Source organism: Dasypus novemcinctus, chromosome 10 (genome assembly GCF_030445035.2).
Source record: "Dasypus novemcinctus isolate mDasNov1 chromosome 10, mDasNov1.1.hap2, whole genome shotgun sequence".
In the NCBI taxonomy this organism is placed as follows: Eukaryota; Metazoa; Chordata; class Mammalia; order Cingulata; family Dasypodidae; genus Dasypus; species Dasypus novemcinctus.
Window position 1 is genome coordinate 98,538,426 of NC_080682.1, and position 26,491 is coordinate 98,564,916.

Here is a 26,491-nt window from a genome sequence, read left to right on the forward strand (position 1 = left end):
GAAGTATTTTATATGATAAGCATTTTTCAGGGCTTACTTGTACATGCCAGGTACTTTTGAGGATTTAAAAACATTTAGACTAAGAAAAATAATGAAGGAAATTATTTAGACTCTGAAATAGTGTACCTCTGGCCACTCCTTTAGATGGCTTATTTTAGAGAGATATCTTGTTGTTTGGTGTGTGCTTTGTAAACTGATCGCAATATACTGAGACTAAAACTAAAACTCAAGTCCTGCATTAATGGTCCAAGATTTGTCTTTCTTTACAAATCTGAAAATATTCTCATAAATGGACTTGCGCCACGTATGATAAGCTCGTTTAATCTAGAATATTCATGTGACTTTCATAATGACTTTACATGGAAATGTAAACTTTTTGAATGAAGAGAGCAAAATGAGTTACATAGGGGAATATATGATTTTGTGACAGAACCAGAGGAATACATTTTCTGGCTCTCATTCATTTAATGAAAATATAAGCAAAAATAAGCAGAAGCTGTATTATCAACACCATTGTTCATATATGAAAGATATCAAACAATAGATCTCAATTTAGGTACTGTTCTTTTTTCTCTGAAGATAGAGTCTACCATCTATTTCCTTTTTTGATTTTTGATATTGTAGAAACTATTACTGACAATTCTGCCCCTTCTTCCCACCCATATCTTAATCTTCAACCAAGTTTCCTACCACCAATATGCCATTAGACTGCCCCCAAACATTCTAGGTGCAAAAGAAGAGTATACTTATGATTTAATTTACCTGTTGAAAATGTCTTTGACAATACTCAGAATAGAGTTGGTTAGTAACTGAAAATGCGAACAAAAAACAGAACTAATTTCCACCGAACAACCTTCCTCCTCCTTGGAATCCCAGGGCTGGAAGAGGTGCACATCTGGATATCCATACCCTTCTGCCTTGTCTACCTTCTTGCTCTGATAGGGAATTGTGCTCTTATTTTCATCATCAAGACAGACACCAGTCTGTATCAACCCATGTATCTCTTCCTCAGCATGCTCTCTTTGAATGATCTAATACTTAGCACTACCACACTTCCTAAAATCCTCAGCGTCTTCTGATTCAATGACAGAAATCAACTTTAAATCTTGCCTCATTCAGATATTCTTCACCTATTCTCTGTCCACCATGGAGTCGGGATTCCTGTTGGCCATGGCTTTTGACCATTATGTCACCATCTGCAACCCTCTGCAGTACTCTACCATCTTGACACATGACTTTGAGTTTGGCCATTGATCTATGTAGAGTTATTCTGCTGACTCCTCATCCTTTTTTACTGTTGAGGCTCCCTACTGCAAAACAAATGTTATTGCTCATACCTACTGCAAATTTATGGCTTTGATCAAACTGGCTTGTGCCAATACTAGAATCCACAGATGGCATAGCTTAATTCTGGCCTTCCTTACTGGTGGACTGGTCTTCATTTTGAGCATTTGCTCTTATGTTTTCATTCTTCATGCTGTGTTTCTTCCCCCATCAAAGACTGCTAGAGTTAAGACTTTGAACATGTGTGGTTCCTATGTTTGGGCCATTTTAGTGTTCTATACACCTGCCTTTTTCTCCTTTATTACACACAAATTTGGAATAGTTTTGCTCCACACATTCATATCTTTATAGCCAATATCTTTATTCTTATCCCTCACCTTTATTCAACACCATGTTGAACCCCATCATCTATGGTGTCAAATCCAAAAATATCTGGGTGGCCCCTCTTTGGAAATGGTGTTTATGTGTGATGAATCTGGACTCAGATGGGATCTCCTTTCATAAGACTTTCATGCTAATGTGCTGGAGGTGCAGTTAATGTTGGGGTTTAAGATATATTTAGGGGATTTGAATCTCTGGACTGACAATGTGATAGCCAGATCCTGAGCCTCAACAGACTCCAGCACCTACAATCTGATTTATTGGACTTACCACACTCAGCTAAGATGGAGGTGAAGAAGGACAACCACCACACCATGGAGCCTAGAGTGATTACAACTGAAAATGGGAGGATTGCATCCAGCATCCAGGTGGAATCTGAGCCTCCTCTTGACATAAAGGTGCAATGGACACAACCAATCCAGTGTCCACATAGAAGAGGTGGCATTGGATTGGGAAAAGTGGACATAATGGACAAAGGGTATGGGGAAAGGCAGGAAGAGATGAGAGGTGGAGGCATCTTCGGGACATGGAGCTACCCTGGATGGTGCTTCAGAGGTAATCACCGGACATTGTAAATCCTCACAGGGCCTACATGATGGAATAGAGGAGAGTATGGGCCATGATGTGAACCAATGTATATGAGGTGCAGAGGTGCCCAAAGATGTACTTACCAAATCCAATGGATGTGTCATGATGATGGGAACGAGTGTTGTTGGGGGGGGGGGGAGAGGGGGGGTGGGGGGGTGGGGTTGAATGGGACCTCACATATATATTTTTAATGTAATATTATTACAAAGTCAATAAAAAATAAAAAAATTAAAAAAAATAAAATAAAATAAAATCATACTATTTGGCAAAAAAAAAAAAAAAAAATATCTGGGAAAGGTTTCTTAAAATCTTCAAAAAATAAACATACTTGAGTCAATAATTAAAATTATACAGCCCCTCCAGGAAGATAGATTATTCCATGAAACCATGCCATTGTTGAAAGAGAAATAATTCAATGTTATCTAAGAAGACAGAATTTTCAGATAAGAATTGGGCTTATATTTACTCAAGAAGTTTGATAAATACATGGAATAGAATAGATTTATCAAATAGGAAATAGGAAATATTTATAAGTGACGTTACTGTTTTAAAGTACAAGCTAATTTCTTAATTATTGTGTACCTAACAACTAAATTATGTTTCTGGACAATCAGATACTCATTAAGTATTGTTGAAAAAAAGTTCATTCATTTCATCATTTCTCAACACAGACATAGACATTTTAATAGAGATGAAGGATTTGTTCTCTTTCTAGCAGTTACTAATCAAGGAATTCAATTTAGGAGAATAATCAGGGGTAAAGCATTTTTGTAACTAAAATCAGAATTATTTTTCCATTGTCAAGAAAATGGGGCCATAACTGAGGCTTAGCTTATCATATTGTTTTTTTTAATTTTTAAAATAATTGATTTTGTATAACTAATGTAGAGGTTTTATGTTAGTATATACAAAGTAGTCACTTGTAGAACTTAGTAAATATTTTGCTTCAGGAATAATTCATCCCTTATAAATTTTTAATGTGGAGAATAATTATAAAACAAAGTCAAAGAAATGGAATAAAAAATTGTGGGGGTTACCTGAATACCTGCCTACAAATTTTCCATTTCGTAAGAATATTTTTCAAAATAACCATTTAAATCTAGGGTCCTAATTTTTAAGGGAAATGTTACATCTGTTTTCACACTGGCTTTATATGAAACAGATCATCTTACTTTTTTCACAATGACTAGGACTATAATTTTTTTGATTGTATGTTGTTATATTTCCTTATTTAATGAAAAATTAAACAATGTAGAAAGGATAAAAAGAAAAAGTAAAAATATTATTCTGACAAGAAACAATGGATATTTTATTAGTCTTACTGTCATAAAACTATTTATACATCAAACTTACAGGCATACATAAATGATAAAATTTCCCATGAATGTGAAGTTCTATACTTACTGAGTTTTACACTAGATATTCTCCTTTCTGTACATATTCACAAAAGCCTCTCTATAGCTAATCAATGTGAAACACTTAGGTATCCTTTAATACCTTTCATTTTACTATTTTATAATTGACATACAATATTAGAGTCAAGACTAAGTAGCTAATTTTAAAAGTTAATGAAATATAATATATATTTAAAATGGGATAGTATGCACTTAATAAAATTTTATTTTATGTCAATGGATAACATAATATCTAATTAATCCCCTTGATTGTCATAAAGTGTTACATGACAAGGACATATTGTAACTTAATCAACTAAATTCTCCGTTTATAAGCATTCAATTTATGTTTTTACTTATGCTATTAAATATTGATACACTAACTACTCTTACATATTTTCTCCTTCTACTTTTATGGCGGAATTCTGAATTATTGGATCATTCAGTTGAGTGGTATGTGCATTTTGATGCTTTTAAAATTGGTACTGCCAAATCACTTGAGAATTTTAAATAAGAATACATCTCCACAAACAATGTGAAAGAATACACTGTATTCTAAAGAACAATATTACTGTGTTTCTTAAGAATTTTCCTCTTAAACATGTAAAAATGATATTCAATTTTCATTTGCATTTTCCTTAAAAGTACCCCCATATGTATTTACAGGCCATTCAGGATTGCTCTTTATTAAATTATTTGTAGATACACTTCCACATTTTTTTCCATTTATTTGAATTGTTTTCTGTTCAATGCATCAATGTTATTTGAATATTGAGGGTTATATGTCTCCTGGTACCATATCCTCTTCAAGGTGTCTATTCTTCAAATCTTATTTTTTATTTATCTTATATTTTGCTGTAAATTTTTGGTAAATTAATTATAGCCAAGTTATTTCCTCTGAAACTTTCCATGTATGATCTTTAGTTGATTGATAATTAGCTAGCTAGTTACCGAAGCAGATAGAAAATATATGTATGAGAAATTATTTTATATATTCCATATTCAGCAATATAGAATATTATGTATACTAGAATATTTGTTCCTTTTTATATTTTAAAATTTTTATTATATTCAGTCTGGCTCTTATGTTTAATATGCATGGAGCTATAATTCTTTTTGTTCTAGATGAATAACCAATTATTAGACAACACGAATTAAATAAACTAGCTTTATTCTATTGAATTAAAAAAAAACATTTGCTGCATATAAAACTCTCATGTACCCTGGGACATAGTAAGGCTCCTTATTTTTTTGCATATATCAATATGTCTGTACTTAATTTCATATCTTGTATGTTTTACTATCTTGTGATGAGTGAAGATTTTGCTGTCTCATTTTAATAAATTATCTGAATACTGTTATACAAAGTGTGTTCTTTGAACTAGCAAAATCAGCATCACTTCAGACCTTACTAGATATGCAGAATCACAGGCCTCATCTAAGTACCACTGAATTATAGATCTGTATTGTAAAAAGTTGACAGATGATGTGTATGTTCATTTATATTGTGACACATGGATATACATCACTCCTAGACATTTAATCTTCCATATGAAGATAGAATTAAAGAAGCAAAATTTATCCAAAAATAAGAGAAAAAAGGGCAAAGATGTAGAATATAGACAGGTGGGATAACCAGAAAACAGAATAAAGTTGTAGAAATCCAAATATATCAGTGTTTATAATGGGAGTTAGTTACAGCTTCTTTTTATTGGTTGTATTGTCCACCTAATCTGATCTGATTATATTATTGAGAATGGATTATTTTACTCCATGGTTTTCTTTCACCCTAATACTAGTGATATTTATGAGCAGAAATTCTTAATTTTAACATTGCCCAAATTCTATTTTTCCCTTTTAATAATTTTTGGGGTCTTATTTAGAAATCATAGCCTATTTTAAGTGAACTTATTTTCCTATTTCTTTCTTCTAAAGTCTATATATTTTTAAATTAATTTTACATTCAATATGAAATTGATTGTTTTGGAGAGAAGGTGTAATATAGGTTGGCATAAATATGATATCTAACAGCGTACAATGTTTTGTTCAAAACTCCATTCTGTACCTGCATTCTTATAAATCATATGTAGGTTTCTTTAAATTCTATTTTTAAATTGGTCTATTTTGAAATCCCTACACTGACACGTAATTTCTAAATATTGTTGCTTTTTAATGGTTCTATTATTTCTTATTGAATGTCTTTTAGGAATCTTGGGGTAAAGTTGTTAACATTTTGCCATTCTGTGTGACACTTGTTTGAGGTTTATATATTTATGTTTTGAATGTACATTCTTAGATTAAGGAAATCCTCCTGTGTACTTATCTACTACCTATGCTAATTAAAAAAAATTTAATCATGAATGGCTACTAGATTTTATTTAAATCTTTCTGCATATATTCAAGTGGTTATATGTTCTTTTTTTCCCTTTCTATCATATTCACTGAATATCAGTGTTAAATCAAATTTGCATCTGTGGAGTAAAGCAAAATTGGATTTAATGCCATATATTATTTATAATTAGATTTATTTGACAATATTTTGTTTAAGATTTCTGTCTATCAATGATAATTGGCTTTATACACAATTCTATGTTGGTATATGCTATTGCCTGTGATGATATCATTTTACTCTCTTCTGGATCATATTGTAAACATTAAGAACTCTGCTTTCAATAATAATTTATATTCTTATTTTGGCAATGTAGTGTTTCACTCTCTGCTTTTAATATCTTCTTTTATCAATTCTGGAATTCCATTGGTCATTTGTTGCAAGTTCTTATTCAGATATAATGTATTTTATTTTATCCAAAATTTATGATCTTATTTTTCTCTACTGCAATGTTAAAATTACTTCATTTTTATTTTTCATAATACTCATTTTCTGATTATAACAAATAGTTCATCCCATCTATTAGATTTTAATTACCATATTAATATTTTTAATTTCTAGAAACTTTGTCACTATTTTTATTGTTACCCATTTTTACATTTGCAAGCATTTGTGTAGCTTCTGGTTACAGGCTGAGTCTTCTAATTTATTATTTTATTTTTATTAATCTTCCAAACATAGCTATTTTATATTGTTTCTGATGATTCCAATATCAGAAATTTTTGACAAACTATAATAATTATTTTTTGTTTCTATAGACTCTTACTCATGTGGACTTTTAACATTATGCTCAATAATTTTTCATGTGGTTAATATTTGGCTGAACTCATCATCAATCATGAATAGCCTATGTTGCTACCTACTTACTGTAAAGTGGTTCTTTATACTTTAGCAGGTGATTGGTTGATTGGTCTTAATAAACGTTAAGAAACTAGACATTTCTGCATCATTTCTGTACATTTTTAAATGTATTCATTCAATGAAAATAAACTTATGTTTGTAAACACTCTGGGGAAATTACTAACACAAATATTTTCCAATATTACAATTTTAGTCCAAACTAAATTAATAGTGGCATCTTTCCTCAAATTCAGTGGTCAGATTTATGGAAGGGAGTGCATCATCTCTTTTCTTCTTTATTTCTCCTGTTTTTCACACATTTCTTCCATTCAGCTTATTAATATTTTCTTCACGATTGGGTTAATAGGAAGGAAGATTGAAAAATAAGAAGTAAAATGTTATTGATTTAGTGCTCTTTAATGTACCTGAAATTGCTCATTTTCCAAATAATTATTATCTTATGAATTGTGAAGTGAGATGTTCCTGGTCACAACAGTATGCAATTTTCAATATCTGCAGCTCAGCAAATCTCCAACTGGGGAAAGAATCTCTTTTACAATTTCCCAGTCACACTAAATCTTTTTTATTATTTGTCTATTGTAACTAATTTCCCTTTTTCTTTTTTGCATATAGTAAACTTTAATTTTAAAGAAGCTTTAGATTACAGAAAAGTTACATCAAAAGTATAGTGAATTCCCATATACTCCCCTCCCCCTCCTACATTTTCCCATAATAATAACTTCTTACATTAGTGTGGTACAATTTTTCAATTGTTGAACAAATACCGGAGCATTCCTACTAACCAAGGTCTATAGTTTAACACTACCGTTTACACTTTGTAATCTCAGGAGATTTGCAGCTAACACCTTCTCTCTAGCTCATCAGATTAGCCCAGGACAGCTAATAAAATGTTGGTGATTGACAATCACCATCCCCAAATAAGAAAGCGTATCTACAACTGCAAGCAAAGCATTTCCTTCCATTTGCCCAATAAGAACTAAACACATTAAATCTTTATGAGTATTTCTCTTAAACACACCTTCCTGAATAATTTGCACTGGGGAAGAACATTTTCAACATTTTTTCCATGGGGAAGATATTAATATATCCAAAGAACATTTCTTCCAATTCTGTAAACTCTCTTCAAGGATATTTCTCAATAAAATATGAAACTTGCATTCCATAGTCTAGATATGGGAAATAGGAATTTATTTTTAAATAATGTAGCATAAAATTAAGTGCAAAAATGTCAGATACAGCAGATCTTGGTCCAAACCTTGTATCCAACTTTTTCTACCTGTATAACTTTGGTTATATTACCTAATATCTATCTTTACCTGTAAAGAAGGGATCATAATAGCACTTGGCTCACAAAGTGAGAATAAAATGCTGGACATTGTGGGTCCTGCCATGGCCCACTGGGTGGAATGGGGGAGAGTGTAGACTACAATGTAGACCACTGTCCATGTGGTGGAGCAGTGCTCCAAAATGTACTCACCAGGTACACTGAATGTGCCACGATGATGGAAGAGGTTGTTGATGTGGGAGAAGTGGGGTAGGGGTGGGGGGTAGGGTATATGGGGACCTCATTTTTTTAATGTAACAGTTATAAGAAAATAAAGAAGAAAAAATATAAATGAGATACTATGTGCAAATCTTGTATCACTGTATAGGTATATGAGAGTGTCCCAAAACATTTAATCTATTATTTCATTATTATCATTAATATTTTTATTATCGTTACATAAATTGGTATATGTATGCCAGGCTTGTTCATGCCATGTGCTTATTCAGGTACAAATAAAACTGTATGGTACACTAGAAAATCTTGGAGATACAAATGGAATAGTTCAAAATCAACTGAAAATTCTATTTCTTATATAAAATTATGTTGATGAAAATAAAATTGAAATATCAGAGAAGACGTTCCATATTGAATATATATAAACTTCCAATTAAATTAGAAGTAATGAGAAATTTGTGATTATTTCCATAAATTTAACTTGTTCTACATCAGATTTAATGTTTTAAATGTTTATGTACAATTTCCAAGCACAATTTTCATGGAGATATATTTAAATTTTTGAATTTTTATGAACTATAATGTAGAAAATTTATTGCTATAATAGAAATATAAAAATATGCATTTTATAATAATTTATACATTCATAATTACACTTGGGTTTTCTAAGAGCTTTTCTTTGATGTTCTTTAAAAAATAAATTATGAAGAAAATTTGCCAAAATTAAGAACACTTTTCCTTCTGAGAGACTTCATTTGATCTTCCTGTTCCTTTGTTATTCTAGACAGTTGCATTTAATTTACATGTCATGGTTTTAGGGCATCTGAAACAGAAAATGCTCTAGATTTTTAACAGTCCCTATCAATTTTTGAAATAAACATTCGTGTGATCAAACTCTTAGCTTTGACCAACTTGTCTTAATGGATCACAAGTATCATTTTCTCTGCATAATAAAAACATCCACTTTACTCTCAGATGTGTCTTTTTTTTAAATAATAAATCATATGACCAGTATAACCAGGAAGCATGGGATTAGATCCAGTTCTTCTTGACCTGAAAGTAACATCCCCATCAGCATCAGTCCACCTCAGGCTCTGCACACCTAACTTGAGGGATGAATGTGCCAATATCATCTGATAACTTCATGACCTATTTGAAACAGATGGAGTTTTATGCATTTTTGTTCTTTTTGGAGTGTGCAGGTAATTATCAAACATTGTCCTCAGCTTTGATGTTTCGATCTAAATTATGTAATGATATGAAATCATCTCTTTCCATCCTATTTTAAGTCTAAAGTGCCATTCAAATCACCTCCATCCTCTCTTTAAAACTCTAATCTGTTTTCCCATTTATTTAAAATACAAGCAAAATCCTAAACTACTTTTTAAAGACCTCTGGATGAATTTATGATTAAAATCCTTTCTCTATTTTTATTTATTTAAAAGGCACCAGCTAGACATTCCTTCTTTCTATCCCTTAAGACAGTTAAGCTCATTCTCATCTCAAGTAATTTTCATTTACTTTCCTTTAGGCTTTTGGATCAATATTCTATGTATTTTCACATGATTATTTGTATTTTTCAATGCTTAATAATTGTTAAAACATAATTTTATAAATATTTATTGAATATAAAATTGATACATTTCAGACATACATGTATATATCTTTATTGTATGGAGACTATATAATATCACCATGCTTCTCATGAAGGTAGAAATAGATATGAATATGCATGTATGTGCACATACATATACATATATACAAATATGTAATACACGTTTGTGTGTATATAAGACTGCATATATGTATATATGTATACAAGAATATGTATATATATGTTTATATATCCTTTATATAATACATACATGTTCATATAGATATTACAAATATATTAATATGTATATGTCGCCATAGTGTGTATCAAATTATTTTGCTGTTCTTAGATGTTTATGTTTATATTTATATCTATCTCTATGCCTATGTCTCTATTTCTATATATATTTTGTTTATCGTTGCATCATGAGGTATATGTACGTTTGCTTGTGAGTAACAATGTGATTGTATGTTAAGTCTGACAGTACAGCAGGGATCCAGTTTTGTGCTTTATTGATGTGTTCCTCATCTAAGTCTCCTACTTGACTACACCCTTGATTTGAACTGAACTAATGTGGTCATCAGAGGCAAGAAACTTGGGGAAAATGGTTTCTTTGATAAAGTTCCTTCAGTGTCTCTCAAACTAACTTTCAATACTACCTGACATCATGTGATACAGAAAATTCTTATTCCCTCAGACACCACCCACAATTCCCAGAAGATGGAAGAATAACTCTAGTAGAGTTTGGGTCCCTGGGACTGCACCAAGTGGGGCTATAAAACTTGCTATGAGCCTGCCATACAGAGAGTGATTCAAATCTGGATTTTATGGCATTGATTCAGCACAACATACATAATCTTGAAGAAAGTACAGCTAGTTCATTTGTATCTGCCCCAGACTAAAGGGAGAGGAAGGCAATGACGAGAGGACTAAAGCATCTGAGGTAAGGAGGAGTTTCCTGAAGATAAGGGATAAATATTCAGAATTAATGTGAATGTATGATATTCAGCTATGGTTGAAATTGACCGAGAGCAGACAACAGAAGCAGGAAATCCGGTCCTTCTAAAGATAAGTCAAGGCTTCCATGGTCAGTCAGTTTTGAAGATGGTTAAGTACTGCATTTGTTTTTTGTTGTTTTGTTTTTTCAATGCTCAAAAATTTGTCATGGAGGAAAAATTCTAAGGTACTATAATTTAAAAAGCATAGAAATCTGAAAAACTTATTATTAGTTTATGAGTTACTTAAAAGTTTACCTACTGAGTATTTATGTCATATAATAAGTCTTCAAAATGATTTGGAGGAAGAATTTTTAGGGAAAATAATGTAGATTCCTCCTGCACCACCACCATCACTTTGTTAAGATGTGATTAACCTCCTCTACTTATCGGGAACTTTACTCATCCTGGTTATCAAGGGTATGATGAAAACAAGTATCATCAGTCAAAATATTCTAGAGTTTATGAGCCTAAGGCAGGGTTGACAGCAGAGAAGATATTCTACTCTCCAAACAGCCCTTAATTAGATTAATAGCTGACACCAAGGGATGCAATAGTTTAATTTCTAAGAAGCCTATAGAGGAGGACATAAAAATGAATAAATTCTGATTGTGTTTTTACAATAATTCTATTGCAGATTAATCAGAGTGTGGGCACATTTGACTTCATTCTGAAATATTACAAGAGCAAATGGAGAAAGTGAAGAAGGATCTCTGCATGTAGTAAGTATCACCATGCTTGACTTGAATGCCACTTCATTGGCCAATCCCAGCACCTTCATTCTGATGGGCATTCCTGGTCTAGAAGACTTACATATTTGGATATCCATCCCTTTCTGCTCAATGTATTTTGTTGCCCTCACTGCGAACTCTTTATCCTTTTTCTCATCAAAACAGAGACTGTTCTCCATGAACCCATGTTCTATTTTCTTTCCATGTTAGCCATCACAGACCTCATCTTGTCAACCTCTACCCTTCCCAAGATGTTGGGTATCTTCTGGTTCATTTATCATCAGATCAAATTTCATGCCTGCCTCACTCAAGTTTTTCATTCATGCTTTCTCTGGGGTGGAATCAGGGCTTCTTGTGGCCATGGCACTGGATCAGTATGTGGCAATCTGCAATCCTTTGAGACACTCATCCATTCTTACAAGTGCTGTGGTGGGCCAAGTTGGCATAGTGGCACTTCTGCGGGGGTTAGTGCTGATGTTTCCACATCCCTTCCTGGTAAAGAGATGGCCATATTGCCAGACTAACGTCAGACTAATGTGGTACTCCACACATATTGTGAGCACATGGCTGTGGTGAAATTGGCTTGTGCTGGTATTTCCATTAACCATCTTTATAGTTTGGCAGTCATTATTTTGATTGTTGAAACTGATGTGACATGCATCTTTCTGTCCTATGTACAGATACTCCATACTGTATTTAGTCTCCCTTCTAAAGATGCTAGGCTGAAGACCCTCAGCACTTGTGGATCTCATGTTTGTGTCATCCTCACTTTCTACATCCCTGCACTTTTTTCTTTCCTCACTCACTGTTTTAGTAGGCATATTCCACGTCACACCCATATCCTGCTTGCCAACATGTACTTATTGGTTCTTCCTATGCTGAACCCTATTATCTATGGTGTAAGGACCAAACAAATCTGAGAATGTGTTATTCAATTATTCATGACAAAAATTAACTGAAGATTTTCAGCACTATCTTTCTTATTCTCAATTTCCTAGGATGCTATAATAGAAATTGCTTCGATTTTGGAATCAACCAGACCTGGAATTAGGATCTCAATTCTTCCACTTACCACCTCTGTAAGTGGAACTTATATACACTTTCTTATAAATTGATAAAATAAGCATACATCAAAAATTAATGATTACAAAGTGTTTTATATTATAGAAATAAAATAAAATAAAGCACATTTAAGCACTTAAGATTAGGTTATTTGTTTCATTACTTCCCTGTGCATGTAGTTATTTAATGCCTTTATAAACATATTTATTATTTTATATTATAAGATTAACCGAATAAAAATATCCTTCTGATTGTGGCTATTGTATGCAGTAATTTTGAAGTAGATAATCCTGACAATAATCAGAGTAATTCTATAATGGATTTGTACCATCCCCATAACCGGAGGGAAAGGGGTGATAGGATGTTTCCAAAATGAAAAATGTGTGGTAATTCCATGTGGCTTTTACTTTACAACTGGTGAGGAGGATATAGTGTGGAGACTACATGGAGAAGGAATATGGGAGCTAAAGTGAGTTATTTACACTGCTGGTGTAAGAACTGGGTATCTTTCCAACTTGTGGAAAATTTCAAAGAATCAGAAACTATTTTTCATTAATATGAATAAGCAAATGTAACAAATGGCATCATTAATTCATTAATTTAGGTATTACTCAATAATTATTTAATGAGCAGATATTATGTGCCATGTAATTATCTGAGGATAAAAGATATAGCAGTGAACCAAACAATTATTTCTCATGGTGGTGTTTAAACCAAGAAAAGATGTTAAATAAAAATAATTTATACTTCTGATGGCATTGACTTTTCTAATAGTATTTAATAATTAAAACTTTATTCTAATAAATATTTTAACTGCATTGCACACATTTTGGTTACTGTCTTCCTCTCTACTTGTTCTATGTGTACTAGGAGAGAAATCTTGCAATCTCAAAATATAATTGTGGTTTTGGCTATTTGTCATTTAATAGTCTGTCAGTTTTATTCATATATTGAGAAGCTTAGCTATTAAGTGCTTATGCATTCATAGCTGTATTCTTGGTGAACTTTCTCTGTTATTGTGATAAATTATCCCTCTTTATTTTTGGCAATATTCATTGTTCTGATTTCTACTTTGCCTTATAGCAATATAGCCATTCAAGTTTTCTTTAAAGGGTTTGGATGATAAATATTTACCATCTTTTAAATTGTGACCTATCTATTTATATTTAAAGTGGATTTTATGAACTGCAAATAATGGGATTTTGCTTTTTTATTGATTTCATTATCTTTGTCTTCCCCTGGTATGTTCATATCTTTTGCATTCAATGTAATTAATGATATGTTTGGATTTAGGCCTAACATTTATGATTTGTTTTCCATAAATCCCATCTGTATTTTTTGATTGCTTGTTTCTACTTTGTGTATCCCCTTACTGCCTACATTTGGATTTGAATAATTTTAATTAATCTATTGGTTTTGGCTTTATTTATTTATTTATTTTTTAAGGACTGCACAAGAGCAACCTCAAATTTAGTATTGTCATTTTTGGTCACAAAAACTTCGTTATCTTAAGAATTTTAGGATGTTTAGCAGTATCTCTTTTCTCTCCCTGCTAGATGAAGGTGGAAATACAAATGTTCGCTCTAGAGCAAAATCACCCCTGACCAACAATCACTGCTGTAGATATTACAAAATACATGCCTAATCTTTTCAAATCTACTTGGAGTTAATATCTTGCCTTTTCAAGTGAAATACAAAAATCTAACAATTATAGTGCACTTTGTCCTCTCCTGTCATATATATATTACATATTCATACATGGAAACTGCACCAGACAATATTATTCACTTAAAAGTAAAAATTAGTCTATTTTTAACCATGTGTTTACATTTGCACTTACTTAATCTGCACCATCAACCTTTAAATTTTCCACTGCAGTAAGCTCTTTTCAATCAGAACTTAAAAATTTCCTTTTTTCAGGTCTGCTGGTGATAGTTTCTCTTAGATTTTCCTCATTTGATGACATCTTTATTTTAGTTTCTTTCATGATGCATATTTACTCTGGATAGAGAATATTGGGTTAACATTTTTTTCAGCACTTTAAATACATTGTTCTATTGTCTTCTGGTCTTTACAGTTTCTTCTGAGATATCTGCAGTCATTCAAATCATTATTTACTTTTATGTAACTAAATTATTACATTTTTCTCTTCTCCTGCTGAAATCCCAATGGCATGAATTTTGGAGATTATCATATTGCTTCCCATTACCATGAGAATGTTTTTGTTATTTAATATTGTTTCCTTCTGTTTTTCAGATCATACAATTTCTATGAATCTCTCTTAAACTCTGTCTTTCCATTCTGCTATTGAGCCCACATAATTTCAATTACTGTGATGTTCATGTCTAAAATTTTGGCATGGTTCTTTTTTTAATGGTTTTATTTCTCTTGGCTTCCATCTTTTCACGTATTTCTATATTAATTGTTTATACACCATGGACGATAACTATAATAGCTGTTTGAAAGTCTTTTTATCAATTTTTGAGCACCTGGTTGACCTGTGGGTTGGAATTTGTTGACAGCCTTTTTCCCTTGATAATTATGTCACATTTTTCTCTTTTCTTTATCGTGTTTTGAATAAATTTTTTAATCAACTTGATCCTACATAGACTGGTTTTGGTTTTGTATATTTTTGCAGGTAATTCTTCTGATTAGGTTCAGACCACAAGTTTTATCTCACTTTCTTCAGGGATGGTTTCAATGAATGCTCAGTTTTCAAAACCCTCTGCTAGACTACTTCCAGTCTATCTAATGTTTTTTTCCACTCATAAGATGACAGAGAATGCCAGGATAATTTTGGGAGGTGAGACTTTTTGTAGGTTAATTCATCTAATGACTTTGTATGTGCTTTATTCCATACTTTAAAAATACAGAATGAGTATGCATTTCCCAAATAAAAATTTACTATGTGTATAACATACACATCACATAGAATTAGTAGAATATATTACTAAACAAACATCATAGTTTCTGCTTTTGCAATTTACACATGTATGTTAGGTATGCTACCTTATGGAAACCTTACAAAATATGCAACAAGATATTCTATTATTCATCATCCTGAACTTCTGAAAGCTTGGACTACATTATTTCAAAGGAAAACCACTTATAAATCTCATTTTCCACCAAAGTAATTCACCAGCTAACTTTTAAATAAATAAATAAATAAATAAATAAATAAATAAAGCATTCCTGTAAGCTTTTACGTCACAATGAAAAATAGTAATATACACACCTTCCAGGTGGTGATGAAATAGAATTAAAAATCAAACATAAACCAGCACCTCATAAGGCCAAAACTTCCTTTTGAAATATAAAGTTCAAGTTGTCTCACCCTCTCAGTTAACTGTTAATCAGAATTAGATCTCCTTCCCCAATTTATGTCATACAACCCACAGTATTTTTAAATTATTATATGACTGATATGCTTCCATCTATAAATAGCTATTTTTAGCCAAAATTATTCTAGAGGACTAGGAGAATGGATATAATAGCATATTAAAAATATTTATTTAAATATAAAATAAAAATATATATCCTGGCACTATATTAATTTAAATTAAAATGCTAAACATGAGGTATTATTTCAAATCTATATACATCAAGAGGCCAGTATATTATAAAAAATATATACTTTAGTTGTAAATCCAGATTATTCAAAAATAATTGTATATCAACTTTATTTAAAATTAATAAATTCCTCCCAATATATTATTAGAAACATTGAAATACCCTAAGATTTTTTTTTGAGGTACTAAGACCCTGGATTGAATCCTAATCCTCATATATGGGAAACTTGCTCAACCACAGATCCACATGGGCTCCTCTAAAATGGATTTTTCATTTGTGCACTCATTGATTGTTTACTTTTTATTTTGTTTTTAAGAGGCGTTGGGGACTGAACATGGAACTTCCCAAGTGGGAGGCAGATGCGCAACTGCTCGAAGCACATCCACTCCCAAGAACTTATGTTTTAATTGCCAAATGTTCCTATTTTTCCAATCTATTAAAAAAACTTCTTGGAAGATGGCATCAAAATAAGTAGACAGGGCTCAATACTCTCACAGAAACAACTGAGGATGGCTAAAAAGCTATCCAAGGGAGTTGCTTTGGGTATCTGCAGACCAGGAGACTGTACAGCATCCAGGAGGGAGAGGGATGGAGAGATGAAGAGGCCAAACAAAAACTGTGAATTACTCACCCTTGTGGTTGGAAACAGCATATATATCCTACCCTCAAGGCATCAAGGCGTATAACTTTGGTAAAACCCATTGGTTAACTGAATCCAACTTAGTGAAAATTAAAGTCCTCCTCCCTGGGAAGAAAAAGGGTTTGGCAAAAGGTGGAGAGTGGCTTTGCTTTAGTGAGTTTGGCCAGCTGAAACCCTTTGCATCTAAAAAAAAAAAAGGACCCCAGTCATCAATGAAGTGATCCAAGGGAGACGGGAAATATTATCTGACCAGTCAGGCTGTCACATCCAGCTGCCATAGAAGACAGAGGAACTAAGTCAGTGAGGAGGTAGGCAGAGACATGTGCCTAACAAGCGCAGGAAAGAAGGAAGCCAGGAGAAATAGCCAACAAATTGTTAGAAGACCAACTAACCTGAAACTAAGGGGGCAGGTAGAGCCAGATAAGCTTCCAGAAGACTACATAACATTTGGAGTGGTTTCTAGCTCAGTGTAGGGATGCCTTCCTTCTTACATGTGGCCCCTGATTCAATTCTCATTACCTCCTAAGAGAAGGAATCCATAGAGTGATCCACAGGGTTGTGAGGTAGCCAGCTGGCACCTTATGACAGGAAATTCATAGACAGAGATTTTTTTTGATTGTTGTTTTAGGGTTTACAAACTGTTATTTTTAATTTTTAAAAATAATTTAAAAATTATTTTATTATTAATTTTTTCATTATTTATTTTATTCACTAACACTAGGTACCTTACCTGTGGAGGGAAGGGCATGTGGCAGGGTGATAGATTGTTGAGCACTGGAAGCCTGAGATGGTTCCTTGGGACCTAAGAAGGAAGCCTGTTTTGCTTCAGTAGATTTTTGTTTTTTCTTTGATGCCTTTTCTCTTTCTTCGTTTCCATCATTTCCTTATTTTTTTCTCATTTAGTTATTTATTTCTTTTCTTTCACTTTTCCCTCTTCTATAATTTTTCTTTCATTCCACCTTTACTTCCTTGGCCTTCATTTTCTTCTTCCCCTTTTTCTTTCTTTTTTTCATCTTTTTGGTCTTTTATTCTGTTTTTTTTCCCATCTTTTCTATTTTTTCTTGTTGTATTTTTTCCTTTCCACCTTTTTTTACTCTTATTCATTCTTCTTTTAGTGATTTTGCACTCATTTTTTATTTTCCTAGTTTTTCTATGATTTCCTTACTATCTTTTTTTCTATTATTATTATCATTCCTTTTCTCTTCTAACTTTCCTTTTGTATGGTCTTAATATTATTTCAAGGAAAAACATACGACAAGGATATAGAATAAGAGGAAACTTACCACATGTAAACATACCCACAAAAATACAAAATAAAGCCCTATAGCAGAGAGAGAAGCTAATCATCTGAATAAGCCCATCAAGATAAACAGATGCCTAGACACCAAAAAAAAAAAAAAAAATACAAGCCATACTAAGAAACAGGAAGACATGGCCCAGTCTAATAAACTATCTAAAAAACAGGAGGAGATCGAGTACGTAGAATGACTAATCAAAGATGTCCAAGCAAATATCCAGAGTCAACTTAATGATTTGAAAGAAAAAATAAAGAATATTAAGAAGACACTGGGAAAGCATACTCAAGAAATCATAAACATATGCAAAAAAATAACATATGATGGTAGTAAATGGTACAATGCAAGAAATCAAAAATATTCTGGAAGCACATAAAGTCAGAGTTGAGTAGATAGAGGAAAGAGTTAGTGACATCAAGGATATCATATATGAAGTCAGGCAAATAGTAGAACAGATAGATAAAAGATGAGAAAAAATCAGCAAGGACTGAGGAAATTAAATAACAACACAAACTACACAAACATATGCATTATAGGTACCTTTAAGGGAGAAGAAAAGGAAAAGGGGGTAAAATGTGTGTTGTAGGAAATAATAAGAAAATTTCCAACTCTTTTGAGGAACATGGATGCACATGTCCAGGAAACACAATGCACAACAAACATTATAAATCCTAACAGGCTTTCCCTGAGACATATGCTAATCAAATTGTCAAATGCTCAAGACAAAGAGAATACTGAAAGCTGCAAAACTAAAGAGATCCATCATATACAAGGGAGGTTAGATAAGATTAAGTATTGACTTTTCATCTGAAACTATGGAAGCAAGAAGGCAGTGGTATTATATAGTTAAGGTCCTAAAAGGAAAGAAAACTGTAAGCCAAGAATTTGGTATCCAGAAAAGCAGAAATTCAAAAATTAGTCAGTGTTTACAATATTCACAGATAAACAGAATTTAAGATTTTTTAACAAGAAACTTGATCTTCAAGATATTATAAAGGGAGTTTTGCAGTTTAAAAGAAAAAACAGCAGAATGAGTGTCATAGGAGAGTATAGACAGGAAGATTATGAGTCAGAATAATTAAAAAGTTAAAAAGAGAAATAAAAACACAATATGACATATACAAACTTATAGAACATATGACTAATGTAAGTAATGTCTTTACTGTAATAACACTGAATATTAATGGATTAAACTCTCCAATCAAGAGATGGAGATTGGCAGAATGAATAAGGAAATATGACCCATCTATATGGTATCTACAAGAAACTCACCTTAGACATAGGGACACAAGGAGGTTGCAAGTAAATGATTGGAAAATTATTTTACGTGCAAGCAACAACCAAACAAGAGTGTGGATGTGCATAATATTGGACAAAATAGACCTTAAAAGCAAAACTGTTGTAAGGGACAAAGAAGGACACTATATATTAATGAAAGAGATAATCTATCAAGAGGAAAGAATAATCATGAACATTTATTCACCTAAACAGAGTGCTTCAAAATACATGAGGCAAACATTGGAAAAACTAGGTGGAGAAATAGATGCATCTACAATTATATTGGAGAAATTTAATACAAGATTATCATCACTAGACAGAACATCTTGACAGGGGATCAATAAAGAAAGAGAGACCTTGAATAATACATTAAAGGATCTAGACCTAATAGACATATACACAACTTTACACCCAGATACAGCAGTATATACATCCCTCTCAAGCATATGTGGATCAGTCTCCAAGACAAACCACAAACTAGTTCATAAAACAACTCTCAATGAATTTAGAAACATTGAAATTATTTGAAGGTATTTCAGTGACCACAATGGAATAAAGCTGGAAATCAGTAAGGGGCAGAGAACTAGAATAGGCACAAAGATATGGAAGATAAACAACACACTCTTAGACAATCAGTGGGTCAAGGAGGAAAGTGAAAAAGAATCAGTAACTGATTTGAAATAAATGAAAATGAGAACACAGCGTGTCAAAACCTATGGGATGCAGCAAAATAAATGCTGAGAGGGAAATTCATAGCCATAAATGCCTATATTAAAAAAGAAGAAAGGGCTAAAACTAAAGACATGACTTCACACCTAGAGGAATTACAAACAGAACAATAAACTAATCCCAAAGCAAGCAGAAAGAAAGAAAGAATTATTTTGACAAAACACAGCATCCTTTCTTGATAAGAAAACACTTCAAAAGGTAGGAATAGAAGGATACTCTTTCAATGTGATAAAAGGTGTACATGAGAAGCCCACAGAAAATGTCATATTTAATGATGAAATGCTAAAATCTTTCCCTCTAAGATCTGTAACAAGACAAGGATGCCCATTGTCACCACTATCATTTAAAACTGTGTTAAAAGTACTTGCCTGAGCATATAGGATGATGATGGACAACACCCATTACAGAAAAACAGAGTTAAGAGGGTTTTTACAAATGCCAGCAAGATAGTTCCATATTTCTGCCCCATGGGGTCTAAAGCCCCTCTCAATCAGAAACAGAGTAGGCATCATCACTCCAAAATACTCAAGATTAAGGAATGAAAAAACATACTGGGCAAATAAGGTAGACATTATTATTCTAGCAATGGAAGAACTTGTATCACTGATATAAAGGCAGTGGCCACCAGAGGTTCTGTCAGGAGGCAGAGAGAAGAATAGGTGTAACATGGGGGGGGGGGGTGTTTTGGGGACATTGGAATTGTCCTGAATGACATTGCAGTCATAGATAAAGGCTATTATACATTTATCAAAACCTATAAAATTGTGAAAGGCAAAGTGTAAACTATAATGTAAACTATAGTCCATGGTTAGTAGCAATGCTTCAACATGTGTTCATCAATTTTAACAAATGTTCCATGCTAATGAAAGATGTTGAAAGTGTGGGAAAGTCTGGGAGGGGGAGAGTGTGGAGTGTATGGGAATATGCTATGTTTTTATATAACATTTATGTAATATTAAGTTTCTTTAAAAATAAAAATTTAAGAAATTTTTTTAAAAAGGTTTTATTTTCCCTTTTAACACACAATGTCCTTTGGTTAAGGCATAACTTTTTAAAAATATATAAATCTGTAGATAATTAGATTTATTTTATACAACCATCATAAGATGGAATTTCTATATATGTATCCTGAAACTAATGAAATACATTTTCAAATTCAACCAAGATCTAAAAGGCAAAAATTGTTCTTATCCAGGATCAGTGCAGCACATACCACGATAGGTAGCTTCAAGTTTTTCATCTAATTAAGACTGTCTCCACGAGACCATCTCCAAAGCATTACCTAAGAGGTGCAAGCTGGCTATATTCTTTTTTGAGGGATAGGAAGACAGGGGTGGCACTCTAGGCTTCTTTGCTTCTGCTAGGCTATCAGAGATAGTTGACTTCAAAACTGAATGAAATCCAATTTTTGAACTAAACATCTGATCAAAAGTAGCATTCTGATCATAGGGGTCAGGGCAAATGTTTTCATTACATCCTTTCTCTGCAGTCCTTCTGATGGATGTAGGATGACCGAATACCTGAAAGTAACTTGTTTCTCTCCCTGTTGCTAGGATACAAATGAAAGAATTATTTATAAATTAGAAGGTAATGAAATGCAACACTCTCTTTGGGCCAAATTCCACTTTTGGTGGTCAAGAATATCCTGTTGAAGCAATGAAGTATGAAAACCAGCTTCAACCAGTTGGCCAGACCAGTGCAGAAGCAACCCCTTGCTGTCTTCACTTCAATGTGCTTAATTAGCATGGTAAAATTCCCACCCAGGGGTGGAGTTATCTGTCCCTTTCTTGATCATGAAATGTATGTGCAAGCATGATTTCCTGAACACACTAACCATACAATTATATAACCAACTATGTGTGTTCATCCATATGGATGAACACTAATGCATAATCAAAGCAAATGCTAAGTAGTAACTTGGGTATTTAAACAGGAGTAGAACTGCAGCATGGGGAGTCAGGTCTGAGTCACTTTGGCCTGGCCTTGGCTCCTTACCTCTGCGGACATAATAAATGTGAGTATGCCTAACCCTTGTGTTGAAGTTTTCTTCATGCCATCTCTGGTTATCCATAAAGGCCCTGCTTTGAGGCCTAGCACTTCCACTGAGCTGCCTCCATCACCTCTGCCACCCTGTTCTTACCCACCACTGTACTCACACCTCCTACAAAATTTGCAAAATATCCAAAGGGTTCACACAGCAAAACAGGCAGAATCTACACAATTGTTATATAAAATGCATAAACCAAAATGCCTATGTTACTTCATTTTATAGTCATAAACAATTGAGATTTATTTGAATAAAATAAACAGCACATATTTGAAGGATCCAACTTAATATATTTTGGCCGTATGTAATCACTTTTTTTAAACCATTGCCATAATTAAGATAATAAGCATGCCCTTTTTCCTCCAGAATTTCCTAATGTACCTTTGAAGTCCATCCCTAAAAGGAAGGAAAGACAAATTCCTAAAAGCTACCCTCCTTTCCCAAGGTAAAGTTGGTCTGCTTTAGTGACTAGATTAGATTGAATTTTTAAGAATGTTCTTAGGTGAAATCCTACAATGTCTTATGTTCCTCACTCTAAGTATAATTATTTTGAGATCATTCATTTTGTTTTCTCTATCATTAATTCATTATTTTATATTTGTAAATATATTGTATTATGTGGATACATTGTATTTTATCAACTCATATGTTGCTAGATATTTGGATTGTTTCCAGGTTTTTAATATTACAAATAAATCAACTATAAACATTTATATACAAGACTTTGCACAAAAATAGGTTTTGAAATTCCTCATGGTAAAAAACGAATAGGAGTAAAAACAGCTTTACCATATGCAGATGTAGAATTATATTTAAAATATTATCAAGTTTTTTTTTCCAAAGTGATTGTAATATTTACATTTCCAGCCTCAGTGTATGATGGTACTAGTTCCTTCACATACTTACCAAGACATGTTATGGTCAGTCTTCTAAACTTTTGGCCATTATAATAGTGTGAAATTGTATCTCATTATTTAATTTGCAAGACCTAATTATTAATGACATTTGAACATGTTTTCATGTGCTCATTTATAATCTGCATTTATCCTTTGCTCAATAGTGAATTCAAACTTTTTACCCATTTTATTAGGTTGGTGATTTTTTTTAATTTAAATTTTAGGCATCTTTATATGTTATGGATTCAAGTCCATTATCAAATATTTAATTTACAAATATTATCTCACAGAGAGTGACATGTTTTTTTCATCCTTATAATGGTGCATTGGAATAATAGAAATCCATATTTTTTTAAAGAAATTCAGTTCATTAAATTTTAAAACAAATCAGGCTATTGGTATCTTATTGAAGAAAATTTTGTCAGATCCAAATTCATAAAGATCTCCTACTACATTTTCTCCTAGAAGATTTATAGTTTTGGGTTTTACATTTAGGTTGCTGATCCATTTTTACTCAATATTTTGTAAGGTATAAAGTATAGATTGAGGTTCATTTTTGAGTGTAAGGTTAAGTGATTGCTACATTTTTGTGTGTAAGTTTATGCAATTGTGTGTAAGGTTATGCAATTGTTTTTTGTGTAAGGTTATTCCATATTGAACTAACATAGCAATGTGTTTGAAGATAAGTTGACCAAATATGTGTGTGCGTCTCTACTTGTAAACTTCCTACCATGGCCTATTGTTCAATTCATGTATCTTTATACAACTATCATATTGTATTGATTAATATAAGACATCCAAATTTCTTACATTTTTCAAGGTTGTTTTGGCTATGCTAGTTACTTTATATTTCCAATAAATTTCAGAATTGGCTTGTCTTTTTTTTATTAATAGGTTTTTTCTTGTGGAAAAAAAACCTTTAATTGCTGTTGGAAAAACATCTATATGAAATAGAAATTGGTTTCAATAACAGTAGTAAAGAATTTATTCTAGAAACTGGAGGTAACTGGATTAAAATTAAGGCAGCAATTTTTTATTAACATTATTTTTAATTGTCTTTTTTTAAAGATATGGAGATCATTTTGTAGATCACAAAAAGTATCACATTAAAAAATATGAGGTTCCCATATACCCCACCCCTCACCCCCTACACACTCCTCCCACATCAACAAACTCTTTCATCATTGTGGCACATTTATTGCATTCAGTGAATACATTTTGGAGCACTGTTGCACTGCATGGATTATAGTTTACATTGTAGTTACACTCTCTCCCAGTCCATTCAGAGGGTTATAGCAGGATATATAATGTCAAACATCTGTTCCTGCAATATCATTTAGAACAATGCCATGTCCTGAAAATGCCCCCTCTTCATATCTCTTCATCCCTCTCCCTGCCCTTAGCAACTATCCTGACCACTGTCTCCAAATCAATGATACAATTTCTTCCATTGCTAGAGTCACAATAGTTCTTTAGTAGAATACCAGTAAGTCCACTCTAATCGATATTTTATTTTCCATTCTGTGGACCCTGGGATGGTGATGTCCACTTCACCTCTAAATCAAAAGAGGGACAATCCCAGATAGGGTGAGACCCACTCTTAAAGAGGATGAAAGTCTTGTCTGTGGGAAATATTGGATGAAACCTGGAGAAATATATTATGTATAAACAAAGTTGAATCGTTTTCACAAGTATTGTAAAGTTTAATACAGTTTAAGGTTTTTTCTATGTGCAATTCAGTTTCACAGCAATTGTGGCAGAGAAGACAAGCACTCATGCAAGCTATCTAATTCATTGATATAATAACACACACAATTAAAATTAATTTCATTATGATTACAACTAGAGCTTCCTAAAACTACAAGGTGGTAATTATGGAAATCATGCCCCCAGTATCAATATCTAGAAAAGCACTTTCTTCTATGTGTATCCTCTTTTTTTCATTTTTCTTCCTTTTTTCTTAATCAACTCTTGTTGTTGCTGATTCTTAGCAAAGCTGGTAAAAACAAAGCTGTAATCATTGAACATAGCACTCTGGCAATCAAGATGTTTAAAACTTGTCTTCTGGGTTGAAGAAAGTACTGTATGACATTTAGAACTCTGACTTACAAACAAGGTGGGCGCAAATTTTCCTGGCTTGAAATCTTCCACACCTTTCCTGATCATGTCATCATAGGAGGTCTGACTTATATTTGTTTCAAAGCTAACACAAGAAAATTCTGGTTTGGGAATATGTGACTAGCCTAATAAATTCCATTCCAGTTCACAAGAATTGTACAGTGTGGTTATCAGTTCCTTTCTAATGAGTAACATCCTTTACAGTAACATCATCTTCATGTAGAACTGGTTCACAACTGCTGGGTAAAACTTATTCATCAGAATTTCCAGAGTTTGATCTGACTGACTGAACACATGATTCTCTGGGAAATCCAGAGTATACAAGTACCAACAGTCAGGATTCATCCATCCCATACACTATGCTGCTCCGTTTGGAAAAATTGCATTAAGAAACTATTTCTTCCTGGAAATTCTGGTGTGGGTATCCTTGGTGAGAAGGGTTCATGAAATTCTTACTAGAATAAAGGAAGATTTGAATTGAGTCAAACCCACTGTAATCCCTGACAAGGATCAACAAGGGAACCAATGCTTTCAGTAAGAGGGTGGTATTACATGTCTTCGGAAAAAAAACTTCTCTAGAGACAAACCTGCAATTGTCCCTGAGTACATAAACTTCCTGCTTGTCACATTTTATCACATTTATGATTGTTCATGGAACATCCTTCAAAAGTATGTTTCATAAATATCTTGGGATGATGGGAAGATCCCCAGATCCTTGCTTTGTATCAGGTTGCTGCTGAGAGAACCAAAACTCCAGCAGCTTCCTGGTTCCTGTGAAAAAATGTGTAGTTTCCATCACCACAAGACTAGCTAACAACCAACAGCCTCAGGAAATCAACTAAATGAAATCTTTTCTCCCACTGCCTCAGATTGTTCTTCTAGCTGTGTTTCTAAAGTTCAAGTTTCTTTTTTTCCCCTCATTCTATTGGTTCTTTTTTTTTTTGTCTTTATGTATTTTTGTTAATGTTACATTAAAAAAATATGTGGTCTCCCTATACCCCCATCCCCCTCATCCCACTTCTCCCATAACAACAATCTCCTCCATGGAACATTCATTGCAACTAGTGAATACATCTCTGAGCACGGCTGCACCACATGGTCAATGGTCCACACTACATTAGATTCTTAGATTACACAA

The 26,491-nt window shown here is 32.8% G+C and overlaps 2 pseudogenes; one reads left to right on the forward strand and one right to left on the reverse strand.

Annotated features, from left to right (window-relative positions):
* The first annotated feature begins 815 nt into the window (after positions 1 to 815).
* On the forward strand, positions 816 to 11,690 carry LOC101444683 (olfactory receptor 52K2-like; annotated as a pseudogene).
* A 13,465-nt stretch (positions 11,691 to 25,155) lies between these two features.
* LOC101443769 (S-adenosylmethionine decarboxylase proenzyme-like) lies at positions 25,156 to 26,149 on the reverse strand (annotated as a pseudogene).
* Positions 26,150 to 26,491: the final 342 nt, after the last annotated feature.